The sequence below is a fragment of the Hemicordylus capensis genome, chromosome 4, assembly GCF_027244095.1.
Source record: "Hemicordylus capensis ecotype Gifberg chromosome 4, rHemCap1.1.pri, whole genome shotgun sequence".
NCBI lineage: Eukaryota > Metazoa > Chordata > Lepidosauria > Squamata > Cordylidae > Hemicordylus > Hemicordylus capensis.
Genome location: NC_069660.1, coordinates 201,098,986 through 201,112,884, shown reverse-complemented (window position 1 = coordinate 201,112,884; position 13,899 = coordinate 201,098,986). Strand labels below are relative to the sequence as shown.

Genomic DNA, 13,899 nt, shown 5'->3' with positions numbered 1-13,899 from the left:
TGGATGTTGCTCAATGATTATTTATTATTATTATTATTATTATTATTATTATTATTATTATTATTATTATTATTAAAACTTTTATACCGCCCTTCCAAAAGGCTCAGGGCGGTTTACATTAAAACAATGATTCCATTCATTGTATCAGAATAATTTGTTCTTGCCAACTGAGGCATTCTTAACTGTGGGAATTAGGGACAGTATGGCACTACATGTGTTAGGTCTTCCTGTAGATGGTCCTCTGTGAAATTTTGAATATTGCTTGATGAAGCACATACAATAAGATGAGGTTGGGCCTAATCAGTTTACCAAAGAAATCTGCTTGCCTCCCCATCTGTACTGATTGATGACATTGTCAACCAACTGGGAACCCCCCTACTATTTTTGTGGGGACAGTCACAATTCATTTCTCCCCTCTTTCCTTGGGGGCCTAAAAGCACATCACCCACCTGAGCTTTCTCTCTTTAGACCAGCCAGGTCATATTACTGGAACCTCATTGGCCCATTTTTGTTTTCCTTTAGTTGTGCTCAGGAAGTCATATTTTTATGTTCACATGATATTTCTAATTACCTTAAGCATCATTAAAATGCTTTAAAGCATAAATAGTAAGTCAGAGAAACCACATGCTTGGATAAATAATCTGACGACTCAGTGGGATACACAAGAATGAAATACATGAGGCAATAATTTGACGGAATGCATTGGCCAAGGGTTTGGGGAACACTGGCACCAGGAGTTATAATCTAAATTACTCTAAGTATTGCCCAAGAGCAGTGAAACACTTGGAACAATCAATGACATATATGTGGCTTGACAAGGAACCTAATGTTGTTTTCATCTGTCCCCCAGTAACCCAGGTTCATGTAAAACCAGGGAATCAAACCAAACGTGAAAAGCAGTTCAACCAGATTTTTACAGGGAATCAGAACTGAACCTGAACATAAAATCTCTTGGTTGTCTTGAACCTGAACTAGAACTGAATCCCTAAACAAACAAACAAACAAACAAACAAACAAACAAACAAACAAACAAACAAACAAACAGCCTCAACAAGAAGAAAAGGGAACCGATTCAAAGCAAATTGAATGATTGGATCTCACCCTTAATAACAGATTCTGTGACTAGTTTCCCACCGCAAAAGTACAGTTAGTGACTACATATCTATCTATCTATCTATCTATCTATCTATCTATCTATCTATCTATCTATCTATATGCGCATGCCTTAGAGGGAACACTGCTGCCAGTCTTTTACCCTTTCCTCCTCTCTTCTTTCTCCCTTTCTCATGTTCTTCTACATGAAAGGTTGAGTAGAAATCATATTATTAAAATATTCAGCATTTATATAGCTCTTTCTGGGTGTTCAGAGCTCTCAGTGACAATTATTTAATGATAAGCCTCACAACTATCTTATAAGGTAAGCAGTACTCTTATCCTTCTATTGCAGATGGAAGCCAAGGAGGCAGTTCTCATGAGCAGCCAAGCTTGGCTGTCCATGAGAACCACCGGGATCCACATGGATGCCAGCACTGCCGCAGCACCAAACCCAGCTTTAAAGCCCAGCTTTTAGCTGGGCGTTAATGGACTGAGCACTCCACTAACCCAAACTCCAGGAGTGTGTGTGTGTGTGCTCCGCCTAGAGCACCAGTCCCCTGGGGGAATCTCCCAAACGGGAATCTCCCGAATTCTCTAGAACGCCACACCAGTTGCCATTGCAACAATCGTGTGTGCAGTGTAACAGCATGGCTGGGGCCAGTCCAGGATTGTCTTACGGGAAGATAGGCTTAAACCTACCTTCCCCCCACCCACTCATGTGATCGTGTGAAAGGCCCCAAAGCTTAACAAACAAGTGAGATCTGAACCTGATTTATAACTCAGGGCCAAACTAGATGTCACTTTAAACTTATCTTTGTTTATCCCCCACCCCCGCTTTTAACCCACACCACTGTGGTAAAGAGATCCAGATTGGGACCATGGTATGGATATACAGTGGAGTTAACCCTTCCCCCTTGCTGTTGTCCTGCTCAAAACTGCCCCTGCTATTTGTTCTCAAAGTTGTTATTTGTAATTTGGGGAGATTTCTCAAGAAGAAAATGAAAGATTGGAAAAGGGTGAACTCCATGCTGCAGTCCTAATCCAGATTGGGGACCCATGGCTGATTTTTGGTTATGGTGGACCAGCCTTCATAGATGTGTTTAAAGTCACATCTAGTTTGTCCCTCAGCCTTTGGCCAAATCAACGGACTTCAGAATGGTGGAGCAGAGAGGCAGACACTACTCTTTATCCAAGCAGGCCAATTCCCAAGATACTGGGAGTGCAACAACGAAGAGGGATGCAGCAGCAGAAACAGATATTATTCTGTGGCTGTGCATTGAAAATCTGTTGTGGTGGGCAAGGTTGTTTACCATTACTAATCTTCTCATTGAGGAATGCCTGGTTAGCTTCCAAAGAATTCAGTGCTCCTTGAAAGAAACCACTGGCATATAGTATTTGGCAATATTTTATTTTTGACATGAAATTGTATTATCTATCTGACAGCATCTGATAACATCCTGTGGTATTTAATACATTACAGCATTTGATCAATACCATGCACTTTTAATTAGTGTCTGACAGTATGTAGTATTTGAGCGCTCATGGGATTCCATATTTGAAGACAGTTTATATCAAAACAATGAAAGGATGACATCAAACCTAAAGCATGCACATTTCAAAATGTGAGGTTAAGATCTCAATATTCAGAGTATGCAGGGTGACCTTAGAAAATACATTGAATGTCACATATTTGCAAACATTCTTTTGCAAATATGTGGAACATTCAACCTTCCCAAGGTTACCAAGCTTTAGTCTTTTGTTCTGGTGAAAAATATTTATTCCAGATGAAGGAAGGGATCTCCTAGCAACAGAATCACCGACCATTTTTTTTTTTAAATTTAGCCCTAGAATGTCTATAGAATCTCTTCCTGGAGGCCTTGCCCAACTCCTGCTATAACCTTCAGGTTCTTCATTCTTGCTTCTTTAGAACATATTGACACATAAGAGTGTCTTATACTGAATCAGACCACAGCTCCATTAACCCAGTATTGTCTACTCTCACTAGTTGCAGCTCTCTAGAATTTCAGGCAGCTGTCTTTCCCAGAGCTTCCTGGAGACACCAAGCACTGACCTTGGGACCTTCTGCATGCAAAGCATGTACTCTACTACTAGAATTTTGACTGGCTGATTTTCTTCTTGGCATTTTGGTTAAAAAACAATTTTAATTTTATGTATCTATATTTAAATAGCACATGCAAATGAACAACAGGCACTTATTCGTCCTGTGGGAGAGCTGGTAATTATACGATTCTATTACTGCTTTGGTGTTTTCCAAAATAGCAGACCCTACAATGTGACTGATTTAATCAATATTATACTGTTTGCTATCTCATTATGAATAGGGCTGTGTGTGCTTTGCATCAAAAGTTTAAAATTCGATACTTGGGCAATCCTAATCCATCCCCCCCCCCCAAAAGAAGTTCTGTAACCTGTCTGAGCAAATCTGCATACACTGACTAACTCTACCTATTTTTCTTACTTTGCCGTGCTTTTTTAAAAAAACTATTTTATACAATTTATTCTGGCTCGCTATTCAAAAGAAGAGGCAAGAAGATATGTGGACTGCTACCACCCTATTCCAACCCATGAAGAACTTATTCAGCCGTTCATTTGGCTTCTGAAATTTCAGCACAATTTGCCAATAGGTTAGCTTTCTGAAAAGAAAAGAAAAGAAAAGAAAAGAAAAGAAAAGAAAAGAAAAGAAAAGAAAAGAAAAGATGAAGTTGATTCTCTTAGGGGTGTGCTCAAACCACGGTTCGAGCACTGGTTTGGCGTGGGGAGGGGAGTGGGGAAACAGAAAATTTAAGAAAGAGGAAAGCAGGTCCTTACCTGCTCTCCACCCCACCCCCGCAGCTTCCTGCTGGGGCAGTGCTCAGCCAAAAATCCCAGCATGCTGCCAGCATGCACATGGTGTCTGTGCATGCATGGGCAGCATTTGCATGGTCAGCATGGTGCTGCTGACTATGGCACCTAACTATGCATGGATGCCATGTGTGTGCTGGCTCTGTGTGGGGATTCTTGGGCTGAGCACTGCCCCAGCAGGAAGCTGCATGGGGCAGCAGTGAGCAGGTAAGGACCTGCTCTCCAATTTCGTAAAGCTCCCACTCCCCTCCCCACACCGAACCAGTGCTCAGACTACACCAGTGCTCAGACCAGTGCTGGAGCACACCCCTAGATTCTGTATCCTATCACCGTATTTTCTGCATTCCAACAGAACAGCAGCACACACATAAAGCAAACCAGTTACCTGTTTTTGGTGGACTAATGTTAGTAAGGAAGGTATAAGAGGTTCTACATAAATACACATTGGGGCCTTTTCTAAATTTGTCTAAGATTCTAAAATAGCTTGCAATATTTCAAAAAGACTTCCCCAGTCTCCGCAGGGAAGAACTTGACCAATAATAAATACCTGTGTGCAGTTTTACTCCTAAGTGTATATTCAACATTTCCCAAATTAATTTGCAAATTGAACAAAAAGTCAAGGTGAAGAAATATTGCCGGAAACAAGGCACAGTGGGTGGGTGTGGAATGGAAATGTTCTGAAGAAATCATCAAGTCATATCATGGCTTGACTTAATTGGCACTGCAGTGATAGTGCTCCAGAGAAGCCCCTGTGTGGTGCAGCTGTGCCCAAGAAGGTCAGGGATGGGGTGGGAAGGTAAGACTGATGGCAGCCCTTGTGCCACACTATGAGGCTTATTCCCACCATGCCTGCTTACAAACATTTAACAACACATCATAAATACAAAACAATATAAAACATATCTATACAAGCTATTGCAGCAGCAATCAAATCAGAGCAAAATCAATACATTCCAAGCAGCAGATCACAGATAAAAAGTGTGCCAACTCACCCCTGCTAACTGAGCAAAGAGGCATCTTTTAAAGTGGTGATTCTCTGAAATGTAAGAAGAGGAGAGCAACTGTAGCTCTCCAACCCCAGAACAGCATCCCTCCAGTGATTGTGGCTGGTGTCTCCCTTGTATTTCCTTTTAGACTGTGAGTATTTAGGGACAGGGAACCATCTTATTCATTATTTGTTTATTTATTTTTGTGTGTAAACTGCTTTGAAAACTGTTGAAATGCAGTAAACAAAAATTCATAGCAGTGGTAGCGGTGGTGGTGATAGTAGTAGTACGACTAGTAGTAGTAGTAGTAGTAGTAAAAACAACATTAACAGTTAAAAGCAAACAAAAAAAGTCTTCAAGAGACATGTAAAAAGAACCCCAGGTGCTTTCCCAGACAGCAAGCTTTTCTGTGGGTTTTCTGTGAGGCATTACTGCGATTTCAAAGTTGCCCCCCCAAAACAATGCAAAAGTGCACTGGGATATTGAGATACAAAATTGGAATACAATATTGGGATACAAAAGGATATAAATCGGGCTACACTTTAATATGAAATATTAGAGTGATGAAATGCCTGAATTGTGTATGAAGGACTTCGGGGTAAATTTGGCCAATATGTGAATGCATACCTCCAATGTGGAGGAGAAGCGAACTAAAAACCAGATGTGAAAAACTTTCAGGAGATGCACCAGGCAGCTTTCTACAGGGAAGGCATTACATGGTCTCAATACCACCACCAAAATGGCCCTCTTGAGAACCAACCCATGTAGAGATGGAACCAAGAGTAGAGCCTTTGAAGCAGATCTTAAGTACCCGGCAAACTCATTTGGGGATAGGCAGTTTTGAACATACCTGAACCCAAGCCTTTCAGTGTGAATTCTAACACTTGAAATTGGGTGTGGGGGCAGGGGTGGGAGGTGGAAAGGAAGGCAGCCAATGAAGATGACACAAGATCAGTTATACAGTATGCTCTGGTTGTAGGGCCCTAGATAAAAGTCTAGCAGATTAGGCATTTATGGAACGGCAAAGTTCATTTCATGGATTTTTCTTTTGAAGTACGGTTAGTAACCTCATATCGCTTATTGGAACAAGAATAAGCCAGAGGAGACTATGAGATGTTAGGAATGGTTTAATAATTGCTGTAAGCTGTTTAATACTGTGTTGGCTACTTGGTTCATTTTCTTGACATTTTAAAAAATGTCTTCTGAACAAACTATAAATACTTTTTTTTTTAAAAGTAAAGTGTTTATCTTTAAAGTCATCTGCAACCCTCCATCCCACCGCAGTGAGTCTCTGGGGCCCACCTTTTCTTTCATGTTAGAAAGTGTGATCAAACCCTATTCCCTGGGCATAGAAGAGAAGAAGACATCTGGATGAAGGAGACTTATGGGGTTTGGTTCCTCTCCAAGCCAAAGCACATGTTAGCAGACGTGTGTATTCCTTTCTTGAATAAATGGAAAGAGATACCAGTGGGTCCCATTCATATTTTCCCCATTCAGTGGGAGAGGAATGCACTCCGGAACAAATGACAATAAATTCAAAGAATAAGCTTTCAATTCTTGACCTCCCATACACTGACATTTCTTATAATTACTGTTTTCCTTTTGGTGAGGAAATAAATATTGGCTTCCTACTTTACTTGCTGTCTTTGGACCAGCTTGGGCTGGGCTGCATGTCCCATTCACCTCATCTTTCTAAGCACTGATATTCTTATCTAATGTGTCTGCTTTCTTAGTGTCCAGAGGCCAAGCTGCATTTCAAGGAGGCTTCTAAACCGCTACAGAACAAGAGTCATCCCTTGCAGAGGTCAGAAACGAACATCCAGCCCCTCTCTTGCAAGGACTGTGGGTTGGGCGTGTGTGTCCCTGTAGTGATCAGCCTCCCCTTCCTCTAAAGAGTTAACCAGAAGTGAATCCTTGTCTTGACTGACAGGCTGGTGAATTCGAGAGATCAGCCAATCAGCACACCAGGTGGGTGGGACCTAGAGCGCTGTTGCCAGGAAGGAGGTAGTTCTTTGTGAAGAAGCTAGGATGGAGAACGACATGTGACTATGGAGGTTGGCTGCAGGAGAATAACTCTGCAGATCTTTGAAAGACAGGACGATAAGAAGCTTGAATTCATCATCAGGTGTTTGGTGAGTTCAAGGCAAGGAGTCAGGGCTTATGGCTTTGGGAAGGTTAGTCTAAGGAAAGGTTTGTTAAGTCAGAGTTTGCGTGTGGGATGTTATATTTCTTTGGTGTGTGTGCTTTTGCATATGCCTGATACTGTTCTGTTATTAAGGCAACCTATTTTCATAACCCTACTAAGAATTCTTAACTGAGAAAGCTGAGAAAGCCTCAGACGGAAGCAGTCTGTCGTAATTGGGAGAGGAGAGCTGGTCTTGTGGTAGCAAGCATGACTTGTCCCCATAGCTAAGCAGGGTCTGCCCTGGTTGCATATGAATGGGAGACTTGATGTGTGAGCACTGCAAGATATTCCCCTCAGGGGATGAAGCCACTCTGGGAAGAGCAGAAGGTTTCAAGTTCCCTCCCTGGCTTCTCCAAGATAGCGCTGAGAGAGATTCCTGCCTGCAACCTTGGAGAAGCCGCTGCCAGTCTGTGAAGACAATACTGAGCTAGATAGGCCAATGGTCTGACTCAGTATATGGCAGTTTCCTATGCTCCTATGAGTCATACAACTTGGTTTGCAAATCTGACAACATTCAGAGTGTCCCAGACTGGCCCTCAGCAGTCAGCAGGCACATAAACTGTGAAAATAGGTACTGAATGAGCAGTGGGAAATGACTTGACTAGTAAGCCAGCAGTTGCCGATTTGAATCCCCGCTGGTATGTTTCCCAGAAACACCCAGAAACTATGGGAAACACCTATAGAGCCCCTGGTGGCGCAGTGGTAAAACTGCTGCCCTGTAACCAGAAGGTTACAAGTTCGATCCTGACCAGGGGCTCAAGGTTGACTCAGCCTTCCATCCTTCCGAGGTCGGTAAAATGAGTACCCAGAATGTTGGGGGCAATATGCTAAAATCATTGTAAACCGCTTAGAGAGCTCTGGCTATAAAGCGGTATATAAATGTAAGTGCTATTGCTATTGCTATTGCTATATCAGGCAGCAGTGATATAGGAAGATGCTGAAAGGCATCATCTCATACTGCGCAGGAGGAGGCAATGGTAAACCCCACCTGTATTCTACCAAAAGACAACCACAGGGCTCTATGGGCACCAGGAGTCGACACCGACTCAATGGCACACTTTACCTTCATTATTAACTGTACTATTAACTAGGTGGAGCCAAAACAGGGGGAATGAATAAAGGGGTATACAGGGAGGGCAGCTCTCATTACACAATACACTACTAATGTGATCCAGATTCATTCATCTGTCACCAGGTAGCCTCCACTCTCCCACAAGATGGTCTTTGATACATTCCATTTAAACCTGTGTGGTGCAACGATTATAAAATGAAACAGTCAGCCTCACAGGTTGTTTGAAACTTTCTTTTTCACCATCAGTCTTTCTTGTGGTTTTTTAAAAACACACACACACACACAACTTGGCAGCACGCTTTGGAGACTGCATAAAGAGTGTGGCGGCAGAGCATGAATTCCACAGGTGAGTTAATTAGTGCTGCGATCGTTTGCAGTCCTGGCAAGCTGCCAGTGAACAGCGTGCTTGTCATTATGTTTGCTCGGAGTGCAGATGTAAAGTGACTGATGATGGGTTGGTTCTCTGTGCTCCTGGCTCCTTCTTATCAAGGAGGAAGGGTCTGTGGGTACGGAGCAGAACATACGAAGCAACCTATTATTCTGTCATTAGTACAGGCTGGATGGATCGCTAGGGCATGGGGGGAGGTAGTGGAAATCACCCCATCCCAGGCTTCTCTATCATTCCTTTTATTTTCATTACCCCTGTGGATGAAACCTGCAGTGAGACATTATTCCTGCACTAGATTCCTTCAGCCATGCTGGGAAGAGCCAAGTAAGATGGAGAGGCTGGTCATTTAAAGAAACAGCCCTTGAAATGTCAATTGTCAGGAAACGATGACTCCTGTGGGGGGACATTTCTGTACTTCAAATCTGCTATTTTTCACAGCTCTGATGTCACAGGAGAGGTTTTATAGCAGCTCGGGTTGAAATATGTCTTGCGAGGATGATATCACAGCTGTTAAACACAGCTTTTTAATGCCTCCCCAGCTGTAATATGCTACAGATAACCACAGCAGGGGATCTAATCCAAAAGGATGTTCCCTAACTCATCTTCCTACATCTTGTCAGAACCACCAGGAGCATCACACATCCAGGCAGCATTATCGGTGAGGCCACATGTGTTAAATGTAAAAACCTTCTCTGTTAATGTTCCATAGGTCGACACCATAGAGATATATGTGGACTTGAACCTTACAACAAAATGGAATGATTCTGTAATTCTTGATCAACCACCAGTCTGCATCTCAGGTGAGAAGGGTAGCAGAAGAGCAACACAAACCATTACATATTTGAAATGTGTGTAAGGTGACCAGATGCATAGAAAGTAATGCACTGTATTGTTAATAGTTGTATTGAAGTGGAGACTGGTGAGGTCTGCTTTTTCTCACCCCTGCATGACAAACCGCTCCACGGGATTGTAAAATTTTAGAGTTGGAAAGGACCTTGGAGGTCTTCTAGCCCATCTGCCTGCTCAGTACATGTCTTCCTGTAACGCAGTAATGGTTGGCATGATCTCCCCTAAGCATACTTTTTTAAAAACAGAGGATTGAACTGATTTAAGACATCCAACTCCAGCTGAGAGCCAAAAAGAAAGTTTTATTTGCCTTGGCCCATTTCTTCCATGAAGACCCCAGTATGGAAATAAGCTGGACTTGACTATTTCCAGATACTCAACAGACATCCAAGGGATTATATGTAGAAAATGGAATTTACCTGTCCCTGACACCTGTGGATGTTTACTACCCTAATGATGATGAATTCTAAGAAGCCTTTACACATGTGTCCCATTCACATGACCCTTTTAGGACACAGCAACTGTTGGGATTTATGTACATATACATTGAGGTTGTTTTCACGACTAGGTGGGTGGGGCAGCAGGCATGGTGGAGAAGGTGGCAGAAGCCGCCTTCCTCACAGATGATCTCCAAGAACCGTCTGGGCATGCAGACTGTGCGCCCAGACAGTCTGCCACTGCCCCAGGGAGTACAGAGGCACAGGAGCTGGGACATGTCATCCCGGCCCCCGGAAATCCCACAATGCAGCACGCAAGTGCATGATGCATTGTGGGGAACCCCTCAGTGCTGGCACACAATCGGGAGGAAGTGGTTAAAGGAGTGCTTTGTCCCTTAACCTTGTTCATGAGGCAAGCTTGCCATTGAAATGCTGCCAGGAGCTTTGAGCCTCCTGGCGGTTCTTGCAGGCAGCCAAGCCCAGGCTTGGCTTCCTTAACCTTATCTAGGCTGCTGGTGAGAATAGCCTCATTGTATTTGTTCATGCCACTGATGTATGTATATTAGGGATGTGCAAAATGGTTCAGATTCAAACCAGTTTGGTTTGACGGTTCGAATTCAAACCAAACCAGGCATTCGGTTCGACCTGCTGGTTCAAATTTGAACTGAACTGAGCCTGGTTTGTTTTGAACCAGTCTGAACTGGTTTGAGCCTCCCATAGGTTCCAACTACCACCCCAACCACAAAGCAATCGGACGCTCCTACGATTGTTAATGAATTTTTGAAGTTTTTATTATTATTGCCCATTATTCGCTATGTGAAGTACCTAGGGGCAAAAAACTGGGCAAACCACAAGGCAATTGGACACTTTGGGGGGTGCCAGAGCACCATACAGTGGGTCTGGGGGCATGGCAGGACTGGCTTCATCTCCCCCCAGGCACCCCCAAGTTGATAGGAATTATTTATTTATGAATTTTAAAAAAATTAATTTTTGGCTCCATAGACATGCATTAGCTCCATAAGAAATAAAAGAGTGCCTTTCCGCCTACTGACCTTAATTGCTTATTGCTCTGAACTCTGAGCTCGGGTCATAGCAATTAAGCTATTAAGGTGAAAGGGAACACAGTGTTTTTTCTGAACGGAAAGGCTCAGGCAATGGTTTCCTATGGAGCCAATGCACGTCTATGGAGCCAAAAATCAATTCTTTAAAAATTCCTGATTAATGAACAATAAATCTTTTCAACTTTGGGATGCCTTGTGTGGGGTGGAGGCCGGCCCTGCTGTGCCCCCAGACCCACATTTTTAAAAATGGCTGCCACATGTGCACAAATGGTCTCTGCGAGGTCCTGGGCCATGCCCAGGCTGTTTCTGCATGTGTGGCAGCCGGCATTTTGGCCACCACGTCACTTCAGGAAGGCATGAATGGGCAAAAAAAAAGGGGGGGGCCCAAAAGGCCGGAAAGAGGTATTTCAAAGGCCGGCGGGAGGAGGGGGAACCCCCATGGACACCTCCCCCTGCCGATCCAAGGAACTTCCCTGGAGGGGAGAGAAGGTTTTTCCAAACAACAACAACAAACAAATAAATAAAATTTGTGAACTGGTCAAGGTGGTTCGGTTCCGGTCTGGATGGAACCAGGGGGTGGGGGGTTTGCTTCAATCCCGAACCAAACCCCTGAACCATCGAACCATCAAACCAGTTCGCACATCCCTAACTCATCCCTAACTCAGATTAGGACTGTTGTATATGATTTGGTAATAGTTAAGATAAATGATAAGCCTTAGTAACTTTGTTCAATAAACTTAACCATCATTTTCATATCATATATGTATGTATCAGCATGCACATATGTATCAGCATGCACATATGATACATGATATGTATCAGCATGCACATATCTGGCTTAGTCACATATCAGCACCTGTTTCTGTGAACTTCCAAGCTTGTTTGAGTTGCTCTTAAAAGTCAAGCCTTCAAAATATTGTAGTGGAAAAATGGCAGACCCTATTAAGTGAGCAGCATGATTTGCAAATCTGAAGTTTATATTTAATAGGGCAGCTCACAATTTCAAAAAAAATGTACAGTATTCTGTGACTTTTAATGGACATGTCGAAATCCATGTTAGGGTTTGCAGGACTGTGGCTATAGCCATTTATTAAGCAAAAATATTTTGATGCCATTCTCAAAATATGGCGCTCAGTCCCATTTACTTACCCACACAGCACACAAGCCTCTCCAACCAGAATCATCAATTTGGGAAAGACCACAAGGTCTACCAATTCTGCTTCACAAGCAAGGCTGTCCACATACCAGCTCTAGATTACTAAGCAAAGGGGTTCCCAACCTGTGGCACTCCAGATGTTGCTAAACTACCATTCCCATCATTGCCACAATTTATTGTGGCTGGGGTGATGGGAGTTGTAGTTTAGCAAAATCTGGAGTGCCACAGGTTGAGAACACCTGACTTAGACCATGGAATACCCAGACACACAAAAGCACACGCAAGGGATGCACACTGCTGAAAGAACCCTGTAGAGCACATAGCTTTGCAAATAGGCAAGTATTCAGTTTGGCATTCAGAGCATTCAGATCTCCCCTATTTAAATTTGGTAATTTGGATCTGAATCTTCTATTTGGCTGAATAGTTGCCCCTAGGATATAACAGGGACAATTACTAAAAAGCTGCAGAATAGCTTGAATGTGATAGCCCTTTAACTGGGTATGAGGCCTGCAACATTTCAAATAAATAGGTGCCAGAGTTTTCTAATAAATAAACATTTGGTGGCTGGGGGAAGCCTGATATAATTCATTTCTGCTATTCTGTAGTGAGGTGAGAATAGCAGGGAATTGGTAGTCTGAGACGCATCAACTTGCAGAAGGCACTCAGGCTGAGCAAATGGAGCTTGGTATATTCTTTTTATCTCCCTCCCACAAAGCAGTACGACTGGAAGGGAACAGAGAGGCTGAGCAAAGTCACTGGTCAGCTTTAGATCCAAGGGATTCTTTCTCCCTTTCAGCATTTTCCACATGCCAAAGATCACCTCATTCTCTTTTTTATTTATCAGTTTCAACTTTATCAGTTTTATCAGTTTTATCAGTTTATCAATTTATCAGTTTCAACTTCAAAATTCACTAAGAGAACCAAGTGATTGTGGTATTGTGGTGTACCTTATTAGAATACCACAATCACTTGGTTCTCTTAAGTGAATTTCTAGAAATAACAGAGGTGACTGTACACACTATTGGATTTTGCAGCATTGACCAGTGTTGTCACTTTTTAAAAACGGTTCTCCATTTGACATTGAAACGGAGGTCACCGGGTCACTGTTGTGGATTTGTGGACTTGTTTGTAACAGACTGTATTACTCTCCACACAATGGACTTCACAATTTCTCCAATGTAATATATTTAGTTTCATCTATGTCATTTCCAATTGCTATATTTTGTTTTATCTTAGGTTGTGAATATCTTTGATTATAACATTATACTGGACCAAATTGTTGCATGCTTTTTATTGTATGGTTTGTGCATAGTATGATGAGGATCTTATTGTTTCTTGTTTCCCATAGATGTATTCATATTTGCAACATCTCTGAAACAGAGTCAATATCTGTAAGAAAATAAATCTGCAACACCTGCTGTTATTTCATAGGAAGCAATGCCACAGCTGGATTCCAGCTTGGTCCTAGGGAGCACTGTCCCTAAGCACTGCATCTCGGGAAGCCCCAGCATCACCATTGTCAATGTGACTTAGCATTAGTAATTCCTACTAGGCAGCCACTTGGTCTACTTCCTGCTGCTGATCCCTGAAACAAATGCTCAATGGCTCTGTAATGTCGCATCCCATTGACCATTATGGAAACAGCTGCTTATCTCCAAAAAGTTTCAGGGCTCTTTAAAACTGGATTTATCGGCTGATCTTTCCTAGCACATCTAGAAAATACAAAAATGGCATACAATACAAAATACAAAAATGGCACCAGAAGTAGTAAGAAGAAGCTGACCCCCTAGGTAAGTACCAACAGGTCCTCT

General features: G+C 42.6%; 1 protein-coding gene across 5 annotated transcripts in view; it reads right to left on the bottom strand.

Annotated features, from left to right (window-relative positions):
• Positions 1–13,899, bottom strand: part of LOC128324989 (cadherin-6) — a 278,253-nt gene that overhangs the window by 134,230 nt on the left and 130,124 nt on the right. The window lies entirely within an intron of this gene.